General features: G+C 40.7%; 1 protein-coding gene across 3 annotated transcripts in view; it reads left to right on the top strand.

Moving 5' to 3' along the window:
• The window catches only part of NRCAM (neuronal cell adhesion molecule), a 312,466-nt gene that overhangs the window by 137,984 nt on the left and 162,363 nt on the right, over positions 1-12,119 (top strand). For all 3 annotated transcript variants that reach the window (XM_075014586.1, XM_075014593.1, XM_075014600.1), the window contains exon 2: positions 1,629-1,717. The gene's annotated coding sequence lies outside the window, so the exon portion shown is untranslated. The remainder of the gene's footprint in view (positions 1-1,628; positions 1,718-12,119) is intronic.

Here is a 12,119-nt window from a genome sequence, read left to right as displayed (position 1 = left end):
TCTGAAGTACTTACAACCCAACTGTAGTCATTGTCACAAGATAAAGGAACAAACACATGGGTATAGATCTGATGAATGGGGAGGAAGAGAAAGAGTATGCAGTGGACAGTAATAAGGTTATTCAGGGAACAGGTATACATTTCTTGTTGGTTTCACAATGTGCATATCAATACATTTCCTTCTTCAGTGCTGTTGAATCATTTTGCTCCTGAGGCTTTAAATTTTGCCTTATTTCTCTTTAGAATATCTATTATTTATTGTATGTAATATCTCCTTATAGCAGAACCTAATTCCTCAGCCTTTGCTGCAGAGCCACTATTTTTTAGAAAACTTATTACAGGCTACGTCTACACTAGCCAAAAACTTCGAAATGGCCATGCAAATGGCCATTTCAAAGTTTACTAATGAAGCGCTGAAATACGTATTCAGCGCCTCATTAGAATGCCAGCAGCCGCAGCAGTTCGAAATTGACGCGGCTTGCTGCCGCGCAGCTTGTCCAGACGGGGCTCCTTTTTGAAAGGACTCTGGCTACTTTGAAGTCCCCTGATTCACATCTGCTCATAGGAATAAGGAGACTTTGAAGTAGCCGGGGTCCTTTTGAAAAGGAGCCCTGTCTGGACAAGCCACGCGACAGCGAGCTGTGTCAATTTCGAAGTGCCGCGGCCGCCCACATGCTAATGAGGTGCTGAATATGTATTTCAGCACTTCATTAGTAAACTTTGAAATGGCCATTTGCATGGCCATTTCGAAGTTTTTGGCTAGTGTAGACACGGCCACAGTAGACCTCTGACTTACATGTATTTGACTTGAATGTATCTCGCGTTAACATGAATCCATATTCACACTCAAGTTGAAAAGTACACCCCGAGATGCATGTCATTTGCACATATATGCAAACACCTTGCAAGTGGCGTTACATGCTCCAGGGGTTCACAAGTAGGATTCCAAGGAATGCAACCCACCCATCTTTCTGTTACCTCCAGTTGCGTGAATTTGACTTACGCGAGTTTTCCCAGGGCTGCAATGTACACGTATTGCTCAGCTAAGATAAAGTGCCACCTTACCTTCAGCCAGTTTCATTCTCATTCCACTATGCAACTCTCCTCTTCCCTCTACTTCAGATGGTGACCGCAGTTTCCCTTTCAAGTCCTCACCAAACCCATATTCCTTTCTCTTATCTCAAATCTTTCTCCCTTTTATAAATGAACCATTTATTCAAGAAATCACAGAGTTGTAGGGAGGTTACGGAAGCTCCAGCACGTGGCTGCTTTACATTCCCGATGAAGCAATCTACATTTAATGGTCTAAACACTCACCTCAGAGGTAAAGCATGTACTTCTGCCCCAAGGAGTTGCAAGTGACCAGTGTTATTCAGTGGTGTTGTGTGAAGGGGAAGGGTAAAAAAATCAGTAGAAATTCAGTCCTTACTAAAATATAATTTTGTACATAATTTCAAGCCAGCTACATTGAAGTTACTGTGTCAAGTATGTCAAGACGTATCTGTAGAAGCTTTGTAGACTTCTGTGCTACTATTTTAATTTCTCTTTTGTTGCAGCAAGAATATAATATGATTCAGCAAGAAAGAATATTTACCTATTTATATGTTTCATTCTCCAATTTTGTTCCAGACCAAGCAATCAAATAAAGCAGTCCTGAGACATAGGAAGAAAATAAAATCAGAAACGGATCATCTTGTTCTGAAAATATTTGTACAAAGGTAGGACAATTTTTATTTTCTTTCTAAGGATTCAACTATTAACACCATGTGAAATCAGATCTCATAGCATAAGATACCATGATTTAATTTGCTTCATCTACTGGTCCTACTAGTGACTGGTATAGTCAGTCCTGGTATAAGTCTCTTCAGACCTTTGACACTTTGAAGAACACAGCAACAAGATTCTTTGCACTTAAGTCATTATGTCATTTAGAAGATGGAAATTAGTGTGCCCTCCCAGCATCCTCTCTGTCTCATACTGCAGATTGGCTAAAAATGGTTTAAAATGTATTTTGGGTTAGGATCATTTCTTTAAATGTTGCTTAAAATGTTTTAAATTTATGTATGGTAATGGCAAGTAAAAACAAACAAACAAACAGGGAGCAAGCTTCAGAACAAGTCATACCAGGAAACAAATGTTTTTCTGAAGATATTGACGTTTGAAGATTTTTGGTATACAATTAAATATTTTTTTTTCTTCCCCACTCCCTTACTGTTTTGGTTATGGAGCCATCCCCTCATGGGTTCTTCAGTTCTGTGGTTTAGATCACAAGATTAAAAAGCCAGTTTTGAAAGTTTTGAAGTTACTTTGATTGTGCTTACTGTTCTTTTCTTATTTGCTCTGCACATGCCTTTCACCACTAGAGAGAGGATAGCCTTGTTAGAATTCAGCAGTGACTGCTGAATAGACATCTGTGTTTTAATATATGACTTTTGTGAAAGAAAAATCTTATTTTGGGATCTTGAATACAGTACTGCATGCTGTCTGTCAGAACAGATGCTGTCTATGTTATGCAGTTCATAGGAGTGGGTGGCTGTAAGGCATTTCTCCTCTATTTATGTGGTTCAGATTTTTTCTCAACTTGAGGAAATGTATAGTACAGGTTGCACCTCCCTGGTCCAGCACCCTTTGCCTCTCAGTGGTCCTAAACGAGGGATTTTGCCGAATCAGGGGAGGTTAATGCCCCCAAGGGCCTTGGCTGTTCCTGCTGGCTCTCCAGATGCAGCTCCCCAGCCCCATGCAGCTGCCTGAGGGATGCAGGCACAATGACCCTGGCCCCACGTGGGGCTGCCCTGACCCCATGCGGGGCTGTCACAAGACACCAGCACTCTGCCTGGCCCCATGTGGGGCTGCCACGGGACCCAGCTGCCAGAGGATACCAAACATTTGCACTCCATCTCTGCGGGGCTGCTGGGGGCTGCTGCCTCTGGCCCTGGTCTCTTGTGGAGCTGCCGGGAAGCCAGTTAGGCTTGCTGGGGCTCTCTGGGCCAGGTGAATCCCTGGTCCTGCCAGATGAGGAATGTTGCTGGACCAGAGAGTGCTGTTTTTAGGAGGTGCAACCTGTACACTTAAAGAAAAAAAAGTGCTAGGTAACAAAAAACATTCATATGTGGGGCTGCTGTTTCTAAGAGTCAGTATTAACTACTTCCTTTCTCTCTCAAGGTTTCATTTTGTACAAGTCAAGAATGTTGTCCAGAATGGTACCAAAATGCAGTTCCATAAAAGAGAACTGTTACTGTCATTATTTACAGCTAGATTGCTGCCTGAAAAAAAAACACTGTTAAAGATGCTGAAAACCTCTTCCGGATGGTAACAAAATGTTGCTCTCTGTGAACCCCTCTGACTTTGCTGAAGGCTGCTTTGGTTCACTAGGATCTTGAGTTACTATCACAGTAACGGCTCTGTTCTCCTGCTGGGCACTGCTGCCATTGCCAGATTCCCTGGGGCATGTGGCTGAGTGACTGCCGGCCATAGTTAAGCTGACAGCCTTTTCCATGTAGAATTGGTTCATGCATAGGTGCCAGCTCCCCAGAGGTGAAATGGTCAAGCCTCACTCTGTGACTCTGACTCTAGCTAGGCTATTTCCTTCCAGAGTTTGGGCACTTAAATCTTGGTGCTCCGTAGAAATACCTTAGGTATAGTTGATGTATATATTCTTTTGGCAAGGACCAGTACTGGCCTAATACTTGGGCTTGTGTCTGAAAAACAGAGAATAGCATAACATAGATAGAAGATGACATGGCTACACAGTGTAATGCTTTGATCAGTGTAAACAAAGCACAAATGTATGCAGCACTGTTGCCACCTATTAGATGCAGATGCGTGTGGCACTATTCATGGTTTGTCCTCAGGAAATAGAATGTTGGGCATCACTATGTACATGGGAGAGGCGAGCATTGATTTCTGTGCAGCTACCCTACATAGCCTTTTACACAGCTTGACTATGTGCAGTAGCAGCCAGACACGGGCAAAGGAGGAGGAAGAGGGAGTCTGTGTTTCGCCCCTTTTGCTCACTTGTCAGCTGGTTCAGCCTGATTATGACCTTTTCCTCTGTACCTAGCTGGTCTGGCCTAATCTCTAGCTCATCCAGATGTACACCCTCTTCTTCAGTCATACTGAATCCTGGCTGTGTCTGTTTGCCTCTAGGAAGGAAATATTTTTCAATTCACCATTTATATAAAGGGGAATTCAGCTTCTTAAATTGGCTGATTTTAAACATGCATTTGTCTTTTAAAATAGGATTTATTTAAAATAATTTAAGTAATTCTTTAAAATGGTTAAATAGGATGTTATACACCTTTATTTATATAGAGGGATCTTTCAAGTGGATCTATAATGAGCTTAGACCTGTTCCCAGCCCTCTTTCTCTTTTTGCACAAATAGTATTTTTTTGCCCTTTGCCCACTTTCATTTTCAGTTATGCTGGTACTTCAGGTTGAACCTCTCTGATCTGGCACCCTTGGGACCTGACCTGTGCCAAACAAGAAAATTTGCTGGACCACAGGAGATCATATTGTCTAGCAGCATTACTGACACTTCCACTGTTTACTGCGCTCTTAAAAGACATTTAGGGATAAACTGCAGCTAAATAACAGCACAGAACACTGGGAGCCAGGACTGGTGGCTGTAAACAAACATTATGGGAGCACAGGAAACTTGGCTGCACCTAAGATAAGTGGTCGTCTGGCTAACTACAATCATGCTGGATTACGGATATTGCCGGACAAGAGAGTTCCAGATTACAGAGGTTCAACCTGTATTTCTGGGAAACACCTACTTTCAGGGCTTAAGAAGGTCAAGTACCATCAGCAAAACAGTAAAACTAAATGCAGAGTGGTGAAAAAACCCAAAGCCAACAACTAAAATAGGAGAGAGAAAAGTATTTCTCTCATCTACTAAATAAAAACAAATTTCAATGGTTTACTTGTAGCAATAGTTGGTATATGATTTTCACTTAGAAATGTGCTTTTTTTTAAATTGAGAGTGTTCCTTTTCTGATTCACCAAAAAAAAAAAACAAAAAAAACCCAACCAAAAAAAAAAAAACCCTCACCGAGGAATTGTCATTATTTTGAAAAATAGGAGGAATTGACCAAGGAATTTTTTAAGGAAAAGAAAGTATCGGAACTATCAATTTATCCTTCATGGAAGCAAAAGTATAAATAAAAGTACTTGTACTTCTTGTACTTGTATTTGTACTTCTAATTTATTTGAGACTCTTGGATCCTGACATTCTAATGAGCTAGGTCCACCAGAAACTGACTTCAGTTCTTGAGACAACTTGAGTGTGTGTGAGGAATTTTGGGTTGATTGGCTTTTTAAAATAAACCGTAAGGGCATGGAAGCATGAAAGCACAGGATTTAGAGATTGTAAAAATAAATTAAATTCACTGACCCACTTTCTTCAGCTGCTTTCTTGGTAGCTCTGTTGTAACACATTTCATCATGATGGTAGATGCTGACATTTTACCTTCAGTGGAATGGCTGATACAGTTTTCATAGGTGATAATGAATTAGAATGATCACAGTTTTATGCCTAGCAAATTTATAGTGAATGATGCACATTTGACCTTTGTGGCTGCAGCTCTCACTAGAAGTCCCATGCAAGATAAGGATTCTGTTGTGTTCAGTAGGGCACAAATACAAAGAGCCAGTCCCTGCTCTGAAGAACATCCAGTCATAAGCATAATGACGGTTATGTGACATGGGAGCAGGGACTGGGACTTGCCAAACTCCTCTGTTATAGGGATCAACAAATGTTTAGTAGAAGGGAACAATTTTTAATCCTGGCTGAGCTGGAAATGGTTCAGACTACTGCAGTGTTAGGATTTTCTTGTGAGTGACAGGAATTTTGTGGGATTTAGCATCAGTTTCCCATAGCAAATTTGAGCCCTCAGATTGGCTGCCTGCCCAATTTTCACACATCCTTGGCAGAATAAACAATCAGAGCTGCTGTAGGCAGAGTTCCTTCTCTCTCACTGCAACAACCCAAAGCTACTGTCACAGCAGGGGAGGAAGGAGCAAAGGCTGCTCCACTGTGGCCTCCCCTCTTGTTTCCACTGAAAATAAAAGAGTGCCTCTGCTTCCCCACCCCCATCCTCTTCTCTTTCCTGGGCATCCAACCTACGAAGGGGCAGAATGTCCATGAAAAGCCCTTGGAGTTGTAAACATGTTTTTACTCTACATCAATGAGTCTTAAACATATATTTAAAATCAAGCACTTGCCAAATCACAGCCACAGTATCTAGCAAACTTGCCTGACTTAATCTGTAAAACTATGTAAATAAATTTTAGTAAAACCACCTTACTGCTTAAATCCCAGATAGCCTCTGTATTTTGATTTCCTTCACGTTTCCTGCAACAAGCATTCCCCTGCTCTTTCCACCAAAGCTTCTACTTCTGTGACTCTCACTGAAACAAATGATTTTTGCCATTGACTTGAGAGAGGTCAGGATTTTGCCATTGCTGACTTAATACGTTAAAAGCACACAGTCCAGTGCAGTAGGCAGTGTCTGATTGCATAATTTCATTATGGTTACCTTGCCTAAGGGAAAACAATGAGAACTGAAGAGAGGTGGGAGAAGGAGATGTAGATCAGAAGGGTAGCAGGAAAGAAAAAGTGACCAGACACAGGAAAGGTGAAACATAAGGTGAAGCATGAGATATAGACTGTCTGCAACAGCAAAGGTGGTAAACACAGGGCAGATGGAAGAAAACATATGGGAGTAAGGGCTGAGCAGGAAAGAAATACACTTTCCGTTATTTTTTCATGTAGAATTTGAAATGCACATTTATTGTCATATCCAACAGATTTATAAAACCTTTAATTTTGGATTTTAAGCTATTGAGCTTATTTCAAAATAAGACAACCAGACACAAAATGGCTTTCAGAACTGCACCAGCTATTTCGAAATAGCATTTGAGGGTACATAGTGCCATTTCTTAATAGTGCCCCTGAAGCCCATTAAGGCCTATTTCAAAATAGACATTATTCTTCAGGCAATGAGTTTTACTGGAATCACAATAATGCCCCTGTTATTTTGAATATATTTCTAGATAGTGTGTGTGTCATTTAGACACTGCTGAAGTTATTTAAAAATAACTGCTGGTATTTTGAGATAACGTGGCTGTGTAGATGTAGCCTTAGTAGTTAAAAATATCCTTGGTACCTAAGTTTCTGCCTGTAGGTGCTTCACAGCTTCACAAGCTGTCTAGCTAGCTCTCCCACCTGAGCTCCAGAGCAATTTTCCCACCCCTTGCACCTCTGGCACCACAGCAAGCCATGCTGGCCTGACCTATTTGCAGGGAGAATGCTTAATAATGAGTAGTTAGGTTTCAGAGATATTGCCAGTTCCAGCAGTGTTCCACATAATACTGTACACTCTCTTAATGTGGTTGAGGAACCTTGTTCTGAGCATGAAAAGAGACAAAACAGTGTTCCCTTCCCAGAAGCAAACTGAAGGGTTCTGTGAGGATTGCAGCCAGGGCTGGTGTCAGTGTTCAGCTGTCACTTTGTTTCCTTAACCTGAATGCCCTGAGATGGCTGTCCCTGAATACCTCACACACTTCTCCTGTGTTGAAAGCTTCTCTCTTGGACAGTATAAATAAAGAGTGCCCCCAGTCGCCCTTCATCATTGTGTGAGCTAGGCAACCCTTCAGAGCTCCGTTTTCTTTTGGCTGGTAGAGTGTCTTGTCCCTCTCCCCACCCCACAGTTTGCTAGATGCCTGGTGAGACAATACTTGGTGCTTCTCTTTCTTTTGCTGTGAGCTCTGACTGCCTTCCCTTGCTGTACTGCACAGTGGCTTTCCACCTTCAGGCAGCAACGGTTACTGCGCCCTACTGTTGATGTGCGATGTACAAGAAGAGGATGATAACTGTGAGCAGGAGAAAATCAGGAAAAAAAAAAGAAAATAAACTGCGGTAGCCAAACAATTTAGTGTTTAAAAATAAAACTGTAATCAGTCAACTGGCCACGTATTTGTAATGACTCTTACATTTTCTAGTACGCTAGAAGCAGTTTAAAAAAACCCATAATTTTCTTTTTAGAAGAGCCACTCGTAGTCACGTTATTTGAATAACAGGTAAAAGGTAATTTAAGAATTGTCTTATTTTAAGGTCACATATTCTATTCAATAGTAACAGAGAGGGAGCCATGCTGGTCTATATACTATCAAAACAAAAGAGCAGTCAAGTAGCACTTTAAAGACTAACAAAATAATTTATTAGGTGAGCTTTTGTGGGACAGACCCACTTCTTCAGACCATAGCCAGACCAGAACAGACTCAATATTTAAGGCACAGAGAACCAAAAACAGTAATCAAAGTTGACAAATCAGAAAAAAAATGATCAAGGTGAGCAATCAGAGAGTGGGGGGGAGTCAAGAATTAGATACAGCCAAATAGGTCAAAAAGCCCCTATGATGTCCCAGAAAATTTACATCCATGCCACTGTCAACAGAGGCATTATACCTGAATGGGGAGCCATATAACACTGCCAGTTGAAGAGCTGAGTTTTAGTGACACTCTCAACAGAGCACTTCAACCATGTAGACACTTGACGAGTTGTGTTGGCAAAAGGCCAGTTTTGTACACAGAGGCTGCGTGAGTAGATGTAGCCTATACGTGTATGTGAGTAGCAGGGTGAGATCATATGGAGGTGCAATCTTGAAAGGAAAAGGTTTTTGTGGTTTGGTTTGTTAGTGCAGGTGAGTCCTCAAATCTTACTGACTGGGGGTAGGATTTCTCAGTAGCAGACACCTCTGGCTACGTCTACACTAGCCCAAATCTTTGAAATGGCCATGTAAATGGCCATTTCTAAGATTACTAATGAGGCACTGAAATGCATATTCAGTGCCTCATTAGCATGCTGCTGGCCACGGCTCTTCGAAATTGTTGCTTTTCGCTGCTGCACGGCTCATCCAAATGGGGTTCCTTTTTGAAAGGACCCCAGGAACTTCAAAATCCCCTTATTCCTTTCAGCAGATGGCTATTTTGAAGATTTGGGTGAGTATAAACACGGCCCTCTTTCTTCAGGCTCCTAGTTTCTTCCTGTCTCCCTTTCTCCCTTCCCACTTATAAAACAGAGAAGATGTGTTGGAAATAATACTGGACACCATGATCTTCTTTCTGTATCCCATAGAATTAACTCTGTCAGGAATATATTTTACACATATGTGTTCGACCTAATTGGCTATGAAGGAGGTTTCATCCAATCCTGAACTTGAAATGGTTATGAAGTACCAAAGCTTCAAAACAGAATCCCTTTGCTTTATCCTGTTGGACAGAGGGCATTGATAGGGAGCCTGCATTAGGTGTGGGCGTTTTCTGTAAGCAGAAGTTCTGTCAGTAAATCTCTGTCAACAGGGACTTCTGTTGACGGAACTCTGTAGTGTAGACGGAGCTACTATGACAATGACCAGTCAAGCTACAGAAAACCGGTTGCTTGGAAAGAAAAAAAATGTTACTATGTTATTTTGACGAGCTGCTTGTGAAAAAGCAACTGGAGTAATTGAAAGAAAAGGTTAGGGATTGACATTAAGGAAGGAAATAGCATACATTCAATCCAGACAAAATTTCTTTGCACAAAGAATGGTAGGATTTTTAGAACAAATAGCCAAAGGCATAAGAGAGAATACTATTTATCATTTCAAGAAGGAACGGCAAATGTTTCTGGAGTAGGTAAAAAAATAAAATCAGAAAGTATAAGTAACAAAAAATTAAATCAGAAGAGGTTGTCTACACTACCACCTTCCTTTGAAGGAAGGATGGTAATTAGGGTGTTCACAGTTTACTGATGAACTGCTGCCGTGCATAGGCAGCACTTCATTAAGCAAATTCTTCCCCCGTGGCAACTTTGAAGTTTTAAACTTCAAAGTACCGGCACGCGTTTAGCCGCGGCTCACCTGCCAGTACTTCGAAGTGCCGGGGCAACTTTGAAGTCCCCTTACTCCTCAGGAGTTGCTCCAGCACTTCGAAGTACCAGCGGGTGAGCCACAGCTAGATGCGTGCCAGTAATTCGAAATTTAAAACTTCAAAGTTGCCGCAGGGGGAAATTTGCTTAATGAAATGCTGCCTATGCACGGCAGCACTTCATTAGTAAACTCCCAACACCCTAATTACCATCCTTCCTTTGAAGGAAGGTGGTAGTGTAGGCAAACCCAAGGTGTAACTGAAGAATAGGAGCTGAAACCTTACAATCAGTTGTTTTTGTTTTACTTCTGGAAACACTAAGAGACACATTAGGAGGAGGAAAAAAAAAACCCATAAGGAAACAGATCATGATTAAATGGAGACATGCATAATGGACTGCACAGTGATCTGTTTGTTACGTATTTCTGTGCTAATCATAATGCCATCTTTTTCTTTTTTATGCAAGAGCAGGTGGATCTTTATCCTTAAGGCTATTACTGAGTTTAATCACAGTACTGAGAAGTGTTGCTCTAACGTGATGTCTTTGATGCAGACCATGTTGTATTGCTTATGGATAGACTGTCTTTTCATAAGGCAGTTTTTTTAAATGAGTCTAATTGGATGAATTAAATCTATAGGTCCTTATTAAACTCCACTCCCCTTCTCAAACCCAATCATGTACATATATTCTTCTAGTATTTCTACAATTAATGAGGACTACAGAATCAAAAAATGTGGAGAAGCCAATCATGCAGGCTAGCAGATGTTGAATTATTTTGTGTTTTAATAAATTCTCCTAAATGATTTTAACATATTTGCAATTTAATTCCCTTTTACGTTAAACAGTGTATTTATCATTTATTGTATAACATATGCCATTTCATTTTTCTATTCTTTTTCTAAAATAGCAACTCTGTTGCTTGTGCATATAAAAGTAAATGTTAGAGTTCCAAATCACTGGTTAAAAGACAGTCATTATAAACAGAACATTGAGCAAAGCACCAAATTCAGATCATTTTCCTTTTTAAAAAGCATTCACAGATGCTAGCGTATAACTTGATAAAACTAGAATTTGCAGTATTCCTATACCAGGTGCAGCTTTGTCCTATATGTTTTTTTTTTTTAAATGTGCAATACCTCCAATTGAAAAAATAAAATACTTTCTTTGTACTATTCCTGGGGAATTCTATGGCTCTGTGTGCATGCATAATTAACAAGCTACACATGTATTTATTTATTTATTTATTTGTTTGTTTATTTATTTTATGCAGGGGAAATAAAAAAAAGCTTCTGCCGGAAATTTGCTGCAGTTCTGCCTTTTATCCAGCAGGATGAAGTAGAACAAAGCAGCTGCTCCCTGCCTTCTAGGAAGGACAGAGAGCCTGCCTTCTTCACAGCACCTCTTGGGCAAGGTCAGGAGACAGAGGATATGGGGAGATATAGAAAGCGGGTCTGCTGGGGAGCCAGGCAGGGGCTCATAAGAGCTAGCAGGGGAGGACAAACTGTGGTAAAGGCTGAATGGAAGTGGAGGAGCACAGTCAAAACGGAAGAGGAGCAGGGCCACAAAGCCAGAGGCAGTTGGCTGAGTGGGGACACAGACACATGGGGATAGGGGAAAGCATCACAGCGACACATGCAGATTTTGGAAGTGGGTGTCTGAGTGGAGTGGGAGGGATGCAGGAACACATGGAGAAGCCCCAGAAAACCCTCTCTTCTATATTTTTCCTACCCATATCTAATAACCCTACAAGTTCACACCCAGGCTCCTTCCCAGAAATTACTTCATTGTCTCTCAGTCCCCCCGTTACCATTCATTCCCACAGCCATTTACTCTGCTTTTGAAACATGTGGGACCTATGGTTCTGTGCTCCAATTTAAATGAATCTTTACTCAGCGTTCTCTACTAGCTTTTCTGGTGAGGAATCTACTTGTTAAAAAACCCAAAACATTTCCTGAATCTTTTTTGTTATTGGTATTGTTACAGACATTCTTGCTGATGGGTATATTTTTTAAAAAATGACCAAAATAATTGAAACTTTCATCATTATGCTGTATTATTTTAACAAATTAGATGTCCAGAATTTTTCAAAATTTGAAAATATTGTTTGCAGAATTTTTAATTTTTCAGCTACGGAATTTAATTTTTTGATGCAGAATTCCCTCAACAGCATAACAAATATATTCCAGAATCTTCAAATTCAGATATGTTCCA

Source organism: Carettochelys insculpta, chromosome 1 (genome assembly GCF_033958435.1).
Source record: "Carettochelys insculpta isolate YL-2023 chromosome 1, ASM3395843v1, whole genome shotgun sequence".
NCBI lineage: Eukaryota > Metazoa > Chordata > Testudines > Carettochelyidae > Carettochelys > Carettochelys insculpta.
This window is presented reverse-complemented; position numbering and strand designations above follow the sequence as displayed.